Genomic DNA, 9,937 nt, shown 5'->3' with positions numbered 1-9,937 from the left:
CTTAGCTGTTCTTATTGGGGTAAAATGAAATCTAAAATTGGTTATAATTTACACTTCTTTTATGGATAAACATGTTGAACACTTTTTTAATTATTTATTTAATAACCACATAATTATAAGAAGCATTTCATTACAACAGCATTGACATGTTCAATAACAATTTCCATAGCTAAGATGTATCTCTTTGAAAATTGGCTGTAAATTTTTTAGTTTACAATTGAATTAACACAGTTATAAAATTTTGTACCCAGTATAAACCAGTTAGATATAAAATTAAATGAGGTTTTAAGCTTTTACAAATATCTCAATTTCCTTATTAAAATATAGAGTTTCATACAGAAAAATTCATTTTTAATGCAATTAACACTAAGATGTTTGCACATGCGTTTCTAATCACTCTTTATTTGATTATTATTAGTCGCAGTCAGTTAATTCCTGAGCTCCTCGGCATCTCAGCATGGATATAAAGTCATCAGCTAGATTTCAATGGTAATGTTTTTCACATCTACTAATTATTAAGGAGCAAATTTTTATGCTTTGAAGAATTTTTTTAATTTTTTAAAATTTAATAAGCACATGATTAGAAGAAGCATTTCATTTCAGCTTTAACATATTCAGTAACACACTCCAGAGCAAGGATACATCTTTTTTAACAGTGGATGTAAATTTTAGGTTCACAGTTGAATTAATACAGTTGTACAATATTGAACTCATTATAAACCCAGTAAGATATAAAATTGAATGAGTTTTTACCCTTTAAAGACGACCTACATTTCATTTTAAAATATGCTGTTTCCTACATTTTTAGTGCTACTAACACTTAAATGTTAGCACATGTGTCTTTAATCACTATATATCTGATGATTACTGGTCACAGTCTGTTACATTCAGATCCTTAGTACCTAAGTATGGATATAAAGTCATCAGGTAGATTTCACTTGTAATGTTTATCACCTCTATTATTTGACATGAAGTAAATTATTATGCTTCCTCCTCAAATATAATTCTTTTTTTAATTTGTTGATTTTTCTGTGTACATTATACAGAACATCCCACACAATCTTATTCATCTATGTAACCACTTCCCAAATGGCACCCTCCCATAGCCTCCCCCCTCCCATATACTGGAGCCCATATACTCTGTCATCCCTCTTACTGTTCACTATGTTTTGCCACTCCCAGCCATCTTCTGAATGTTCACTATGTTGTCCATCTGCTGAATCTAGTCAACCTATCTAGAGATCCTTGTTTTAGGAAAATCAGCTGTTTCTCATCTAGTAGCAACCAGTTGTCAATATTCTTTTAGATAGATTGGGGACTACTATTCATTTTTCCAGTTCTACACTGGGTTACTGTCTAGGAGTCTCTTCTGCCACCTTGGCCAATAACTCAAAGGAAGGTATCTCCTGTTTAGCATTGTTTCTTCTTATGTAGCCTTTAGCTATATATATGGATGCTTAAAAATCATATTGACCCCATTAGTCTTTGGTTATAGTTTACTTTTGGGTGTTTAAGACCCTACAGGTGGCCCAGATAAAACAATTTACTTTTACTATTGAGGTCATTTGAGGATCTGTTCCTCAGGGGTAACATGGGATTGGGAGGAGCCCCTGGCTCCTTTCTTTTACCGGTTTTGTCTATGTGAAGATAAGTCAAAGGTCATACTCGACCATGACTGGCTTCCCTTGGAAGCATGGAGGAAATGTTTCCTCTGTGTTGACCCTACTTTGTAGACTGGACACTGGTTCAGGTCCATCTGATGGGGTCTCCATGACCTCCTTGCTCAAAAGGACAGGTGACTCACCACAGTTAGAGGACATTTTGAGAGATGCTCATAGTCCCCTGGAACTTAGTCAACATAGAATGGAAAGGAGCAAAAACTGCGCCTTATGTCCCCCTAACCAAATTAGTATAGGCCTCAAAGTATGGCTGGTAAACATCCAAGAAGGTTAGTTGCACCAGTCTGGTACTTTTAGTCACTATATGCCATGTAGATAGAGCTTGGGCAAAGAGCAAATGCTCTCAGATAAACCTTGCCTAGGCATATATTACATTCTTTTATCTGGTTGTATGTATAATTTGTCAATAGGTTGTTGGCCTAAAGTGGTTCCCTCTGCTTTTGTAAAACTAGATAAGCATTGCTTATCTCTCATATTGTCTAAATCTTCCACCATGTTTTTCCCATTTAAGGTGCCCCCATTTTTTTCCATTTCTCCCTTACTAATACATTCTCCTATGGTCCCACTTCTCTTAAGCTCCTTCTTTCCCTTTAACCCCTAGGTTCCTTGTATAACCTTCTGTCCCCCCTTCCCTTAAAATAACCCTGTTATTATCAATATCTCCATTGTTAACACCTGTTTTCTACTGTTCTCTTTCAGATTCTTTCTTTTCCTTTACTTCCCTGGTTCCTCTTCATTATCCTGGTTCCTGTAGTTATGTCTGGATATATATTCACTTATAAGGTTTTGGTGCTAGAATCCACATATGAGGAAGAACATATGCCATTGGATTTTGTTGTTGTTGTTGTTGTTGTTGTTTTCTGAGTCTGTCTTACTTCAGTTAGTATAACAGTTTCTAGTTCCATCCATTTACCTGAAAATTTCATGAGTTCATGTTTCTTCACTGCTGAGTAAAATTCCATCATATAAATGTACCACATTTTCATTATCCACTCATCAGTTGAAGGACACATAGGTTGCTTCTTTCTCTTAACTATTGTGAAAAGAGCAGCAACAAACATGGATGTACAAGTGTCTATGCAATAGGATGAGCTCTTTGGGTATATACCAAGGACTGGTATAACTGGGTCAAATGGTAGGCTCATTTGTAGTTTTTTAAGAGTTCTCCATACTGCTTTCCATAGGGGATGAACAGCTTGCAGACCCACCAGCAGTGAATGAGCATTCCCCTTTCCCCACATCCTCTCCAACATTTGGTATTGTTTGTTCTCCTGATCTTAGCCAGTCTGACTGGGGTAAAATGAAATCTTAAAGTGGTTTTAATTTGCATTTCCCTAATTACTAGTGATGTTGAACACCTTTTAAGGTGCTTCTTAGACCATCTTTATTTCTTCTTTTGAGAAATCTCTGTTCAGCTCCTTAGTCCATCTTTTAATTGGGTTACTTCCTTTATTGATATTTTGTTTTTTGAGTTCGTTATATATTCCGGATGTTAAACCTCTGTCAGATGTGTTGATGCTGAAGATTTTCTCCCATTTTGTGGGTTTTCTGTTCGCTTCCCTGGTTGCTTCTTTTGATGTACAGAAGTTTAGTTAAATGAGGTCCCATTTGTTGATTCTTGACCTTGTTTCCTGGGCACTTGACAGGAGGTTTAGAAAATCATTTCCTACACCTATATCTTGTAGGTTATTGCCAATCTTTTCTTCTAACATTTTCAGGGTTTCATGTTTCACATTGAAGTGTTTGATCCATTTGGAGCTGACTTTTGTGCGAGGTGAAAGATGGGGGTTTAGTTTCATTTTTCTACAGGTGGAGATCCAGTTTTGCAAGCACCATTCTGAACATGCTATCTTTCCTGCAGTAAATGTTCTTGGCTCCTTTGTCAAATATCAGGTGGCTGAAATTGAATGTACTCATATTTGGGTCTTTAATTTTGTCCCATTGATCTATAGGACTATTATTGTGCCAGTGCCATGTTTTTTATGACTATAGCTCTGTAATACAATTTAATATGTGGTATAGTAATTTTCACAGCATTGCTCTTAGTGCTCAGGGTTACTTTGGCTATCCGAGGTCTTTTGTGCTTCCATATGAATCTTAGGATTTTTTTCCAATTCTGTGAAAAATGTCATGGGGATTTTGATTGGCATTGCATTGAATATACAAATGGCTTGTGGTAGGATGATCATTTTCATGATATTAATTCTTCCAATCCATGAGCATGGGAGATCCTTCCATCTTCTGAATGTCTTCCTCAATCTCTTTCTTTAATGAATTAAAATTTTCTTTGTAGAGGTCTTTAATGTCTTTGTTCAGGTTTATTCCGAGATTTTTTTTTTTTTTGCAGCTATTGTGAAGGGGAGTGTTTCCATATGCTCTTCCTCTGATTGCTTGTTATTGGTATATAGAAAGATTAAAGACTTTTATAGGTTAATTTTGTAACCTGCTGCTTTACTGAATGTGTTAATAATTTCTAGCGTTTTCTGGTGGAACTTTTGGCATCTCTTAGATATAATGTCATATCATCTGCAAAAAGGATAATTTGGTCTCTTCTTTTCCAATTATTACTCCTTTAATTTCCTGCTCTTGCTTTATTGCTCTTGCAGAGTTTCAAGTACTATGTTAAAGAGAAGTGGGGATAGTGGACAGCCTTGTCTGGTTCCTGATTTCAATGGGAATGCTTCCAGTTTTTCTCCATTTAGAATGATGTTGGCTGTGGGTTTGTTATATATGGCTTTAATTATGTTAAGGTATGTTCCCTCCAGTCCAGTTCCCTCTAAGACTGTGAACATAAATGCATGCTGAATTTTGTCTAAGGCTTTCTCTGCATCTATTGAGATGACCATGTGGTTCTTGTCTTTGAGCCCATTTATGTAATTTATGACGTTTATTGACTTACATATATTGAACCATCCAGGCATCTCTGGAATAAAGCCAACTTGGTCGTGGTAGATGATCTTTTTGATGTGTGTCTGTATGTGGTTTGCAAGTATCTTGTTGAGAATTTTTGCATCTGTGTTCATTAAGGATATGAGTCTACAGTTTTTTTTGGTTTGTTTATTTATTGGTTTGGGTTTTTTTGTTGTTGTTGTATCTTTACCTGGCTTTGGAATTAGAGTGATGCTGGCTTCATAGAAGGAATTTGGAAGTTCTCCCTCCATTTCTATCTTTTCAAATAAATGGTATTGGATGTAAATCTTCTTTAAATGTATGATAGAATTCCGCTGTGAATCCCTCTGGTCCTGGACTTTTTTTAGTCGGGAGGTTTTGTATTACTGTTTCAATTTCTTTTTGTGTTATAGGTCTGTATAAACTGTTAATCTCTTCTTGGTTTAGTTTTCATGGTTCCCAAGCTTTTAGATATCCATCCATTTCTTTTAAGTTTCAAATTTAGTAGCATATAGGTTTTTAAAGCATTCCCTTATAATGTTTTATATCTTTCTGTTGTCTGTCGTGATGTTTCCCCTTTCATCTCTGTTTTTGTTGATTTGAAGGTGCTCTTTCTCTCTTTTGGTTAATTGGGCTAGTGGTCTGTCAATCTTCTTTACCTTTTTAAAGAACCATCTCTTGGATTCATTCATTCTTTGTATTACTTTCTTCCTTTTGATTTCATTAATTTCTGACCTGATTTTTGTTATTTCCTTTTGTCTACTGGGTTTGGATTTCATTCGTTGTTGCTATTCATGTGTCTTGAGTTGCAATGTTAAGTCATTTATTTGTGTTCTTTCCAATTTTTTTAATGAGGAACTTAGTGCTATAAACTTCCCTTAAAGGACAGCTTTCAGCTTGTCCTCGTTTAGTTCCAGGAATACTTTTATTTCTTTTTTTAATTTCTCTTTTGACCCATTCATCATTCAGGAGTGTGTTATTTCATCTCCATGTGTTCATGTGGTGACTAGGGCTTCTTCCATTGTTGATTTTAAGCTTTATTGCAATGTGGTCTGATAGAATGCATGGAATTATTTCAATCTCTTCAATTTGTTGCAGTTTGTTTTGTTCCCCAGTCTATGGTCAATTTTGTAGAAGGTTCCATGGGGTGCTGAATCGAAAGCGTGTCCTTTGGTGCTTGGGTACTATACTCAGTAGATGTCTGTTAGGCCCACTTGATATATGGTATTGTTTAATTTAGATGTCTGTTAACTCTCTGCCCTGTTGACCTATCTAATGGAGAGACTGGGGTATTGAAGTCCCCTACAATTAATGAGTTTGGATTAATCTGGGTCTTCAAGTCTTGTAGGGCAGTCACTGCCAGTGGTGGCCACTCCTCCGTTCTCACAGGTGCTGCTCCTTTTTTCTCATGGGTGTCGAGGCTGCTCCTCCGCTCACCCTAGTCTGAGGCTGCTCTTCTGCTCACCTGGTGCTGGGGCATCTCTTCTGCTTGCCCTGTGCTGCCTCCTGTCATCGCCACTTCTGCCCGGTCCTGGACCCCAGGGCTGGTAAGGAGACTCTGTCAGCAGAGTCTCATTCAGAGATAAGAGACCAGGTTCAGTGACACAGGTGTGCTTTATTGCAGGAAGGCACAAGCTCATATAGGGATAGTGGTCCAATCACAGCACAGCAAGTAGGATACCTCATTAGCATAACCGGTTTAGCATCCTATCACAGTACAACAAGTAGGATACCTTATTAGCATAACAGTCTTAGTGTCCTATTAGCATAAACAGACTTAACATCCTATCACAGAATAGAAGGTAGGATGCCTCATTACCATACTGGGTTTCAGATTACAGAGCCCGGATTCCTGGAAACAATGTGATGCTGACAGTTGCAATATCTACGGGTTGCAATTTTGGATTCCAAGGGTGGTGATTAGGGCATGGTGAGCTCTAGGCATCAGTCTCATGATCTGCCAATGGGAGCAAATGTCACAAGGCACTTCTTGTGGCTCCAGCAGTCGGGCTGTTGCCTCGGGCCTGCTGTATGGCTGTCAATAAGACTTTCACCCTATGCTCAAGCCTGTCTCCACATCTCGCCTTTTTTTATTTTTAAAGGTGAGGCATAGTTTAGAATATACAGGCTCAAGCCTGTCTTCCACACTGTAGTATTGTTTTTATGAAGTTGGGTGCACCAGAGTTTGGTGAATACATGTTCATGATTGTAATATCTTCTTGGTTTATTGTTCCTTTGATGAGAATGAAGTAGCCGTCTTTATCTTTTCTGAGTAGTTTTAGTTTAAAGTCTTTTTTGTCAGATATTATAATTGCAATGCCTGCTTGTTTTTTTGGTGCCAATTGCTTGGAATATATTTTGCGTCCTTTCACCCTATGGTTGTGCCTATCCTTGAGGATAAGATGAATATCTTGCAGGCAATAAAAAAGATGGGATTTTTTTCTTAATTCATTCACCTAGTCTGTGTCTTTTTACTTGGGAGTTCAGTCCATTAATATTTAAAGTTATTAATGAATAATGTGTATTGAATACTGTCATTTTTATTTCTGTTCACATTCTTGATATAACTGCATTTTTCCACAGTTATACCTTCATTGAATTTCTTTCTGCAACCTCTTGGGTATAGTCATTCCTTTCTTCAACTCTTTGTATTGCTTCAAGAACTCTCTGAATGGCTGGCTTTGTGAACATGAATTCCTTCAGCCTAGTTATGTCAGGGAAGATTTTTCTTTCCCCTTTGACTATAATAGACATTTTGGCTGGGTATAGTAATCTGGGATGGCATCTGTGATCATTTAAAACTGGGAACACTTTGGTTCAGGCTCTTCTGGCTTTCATAGCTTGCACTGAAAAGTCAGCTGTAATCCTAATGGGTTTTCCTTTATATGTGACTTGTTTCTCTTTTGCAGCTTTCAGTATTGTCTCTTTGTTCTGTGTGTGTAGTGTTTTTACTATGATGTGCCTTGGAGAGTTTCTTTTCTGGTCCTGTCTGTTTGGTGTTCTGTATGCTTCTTGTATTTGTATGGGCATGTCTTTCTTTAATTTGGGGAAACTGTCTTCTACAATTCTGTTGAGGATCTGGTCCATGCCATTATCTTGGGATTCTTTTCCTTCCTGTGTGCCTATGATTCATAAGTTTGGTCTTTTTATGGTGTCACACAATTTCTTCATATTCCATTCTTATGCTTTCTTAAATTTTTCATAATCTTTTCTTGAATGGCCTAATTCATCCACTTTATCTTCCAGTCTTGATATTCTGTTTTCCATTTCATTCATCCTATTCTTGAGGATTTCTCATGTCATTTCTAATTAGCTTACTGAATGTTTCACTTCCTTCTTCATTTCAGTCTGAGTAATCTTCAATATTTCTAGCTCTTTTCTGAATTCATTCAGAAGTTTATCCCTATCTTCCTTCAGCTCTATGATTACCTTGTTTGTGTGTTCTTTAAATTCACTGACTTCTTTTATCATGTTTATAATTGTTCTTTTGACTTCCATGTCCTGCATTATCTCTAGGGGGTTCTCATGGTGCTCCTCTAGAGAACTATTGATATTTGGTGGGGATATGTTATTTTAGGTTTTCATGTTATTATTTTTTCTCTTTGATTTTGACATGTGAATTTCTTTTGTAGTTTCTGACTCTTGTGTGAGACTCAAGCCTTCAAGTTTAGGTCTGCTTCTTTTTGTAAACTTTGTGTGCCTTTGTGGTTTACTTTTTGGGCATGAAAAGCTGGTTTGTCTAAGCTTCCAGTTCTCTCTTTTGATTTTATATTGGAGTGGCCAGATTGCTTTTATCTTCAGGAGTTCCCACAGAGGCTCAAATCTGATAAGGGTCAGATGCTCTCAGGCTTTCTCCTAAGGTCTGCCTCCAGGAAAGATGTTGTCCTCAGGAATTTGGGAGTTGGACTGGCCTTGGAGCAGAGCCTAGGAAAGATGCTAGTCTAGGGCAGCTGGTGGCCATTCCACCCAGAGATGCAATGGGAGATGGGGGCAGGAAGAGGCCCCAAGGGCTCCTGGGGACTGCAGGGAGGAACTGGGTTGGTCTGGATGCAAAGGATCAGGAGGCTGAGAGGTCAGACCCAGTGTCCAGGACAGAGGCTGGTGGGTTGTGCATCCCAGGGAAGCAGAGGGAGGTGAGGGCAGGACCAGGCCCAGAGAGTTCCTTCAGGGAACTGGGTTGGTCTGGATACAAAGGATCAGGAAGCAGTGGTGGTTCCTCCAGTGTCTTGGGTGCCAATACAAGGAATGGGACATTACCAAGGCTAGGAGGAGAAACCAGTGGGGGAAATGGGAGGGTTAATGAGGCTGGGGGAGTCAAGGCACAGATGGTGCAGTGGATTTACCCAGGAGAGAGGCTGGTGGGTTGTGCAGACCCAGGAAAGCATAATGACGTCAATCTTTCTGATTTTTTAATGTAGGCACTTAGAGGTATAAACTACTGTCTAAGGACTGCTTTCAGTGTGTCCTGGAGGTTTTGTTGTGTTGTATTGTCCTTTTTGTTTAGCTCCAGGAATACTTTTATTTCTTTCTTAATTTCTCCTTGACACATTCATCATTCAGGAGTATGTTCTTTAATCTCAATGTGTTCATCTGGTGACTAAGGCTTCCCGATGTTTATTTTAAGCTTTATTGCATTGTGGTATGATAGAATGTATGGAATTATTTCAATCTTTTTGTGTTTGTAGAGGTATGTTTTGTGCCCCAAGTACATGGTCAATTTTGGAGAAGGTTCCATAGGGTGCTGAAGAGAAAGTATATTCTTTGGTGCTTGGGTGGAATATTCAGTAGATATCTATAAGGTCCATTTGATATATGGTATTGTTTAACTCAGATGTCTCTCTGTTAATTCTCTGTCCTGTTGACCTATCTAATACTGACAATGGGGTATTGAAGTCTCCTACTATTAATGAGCTTGGATTAATCTGGGTCTTAAAGTCCTGTAGTACTGTTTTTATGAAGTTGGTGAATTCACCAGAGTTTGGTGAATATATGTTCATGATTGTAATATCCTTTTGGTTTATTGTTACTTTGATCAGAATGAAGTGGCCTTCTTTGTCTCTTCTGATTAGTTTTAGTTTAAAGTCTATTTTATCAGACATTAGAATTGTAACACCTGCTTTTTTCTTAGTATCATTCACTTGGTATATTGTTTTTTTCCATCCTTTCCCCTTAAGGTAGTGCCTGTCCTTGAAAATGAGATGAGTTTCTTGCAGACAACAAAAAGATGGGTTTTGTTTCTTAATCCATTCAACTAGGCTGTATCTTTTGACTGGGAAGTTCAGTCCATTGATATTTAAGGTTATTAGTGAAGATGTGTATTGAATCCTGTCATTATTTCTGTTCACATTCTTGATATAGCTGTGCATTTC

Source organism: Nannospalax galili, unplaced genomic scaffold (genome assembly GCF_000622305.1).
Source record: "Nannospalax galili isolate Female #2095 unplaced genomic scaffold, S.galili_v1.0 scaffold929, whole genome shotgun sequence".
In the NCBI taxonomy this organism is placed as follows: domain Eukaryota; kingdom Metazoa; phylum Chordata; class Mammalia; order Rodentia; family Spalacidae; genus Nannospalax; species Nannospalax galili.
Note: the sequence above shows the minus strand (reverse complement) of the source record.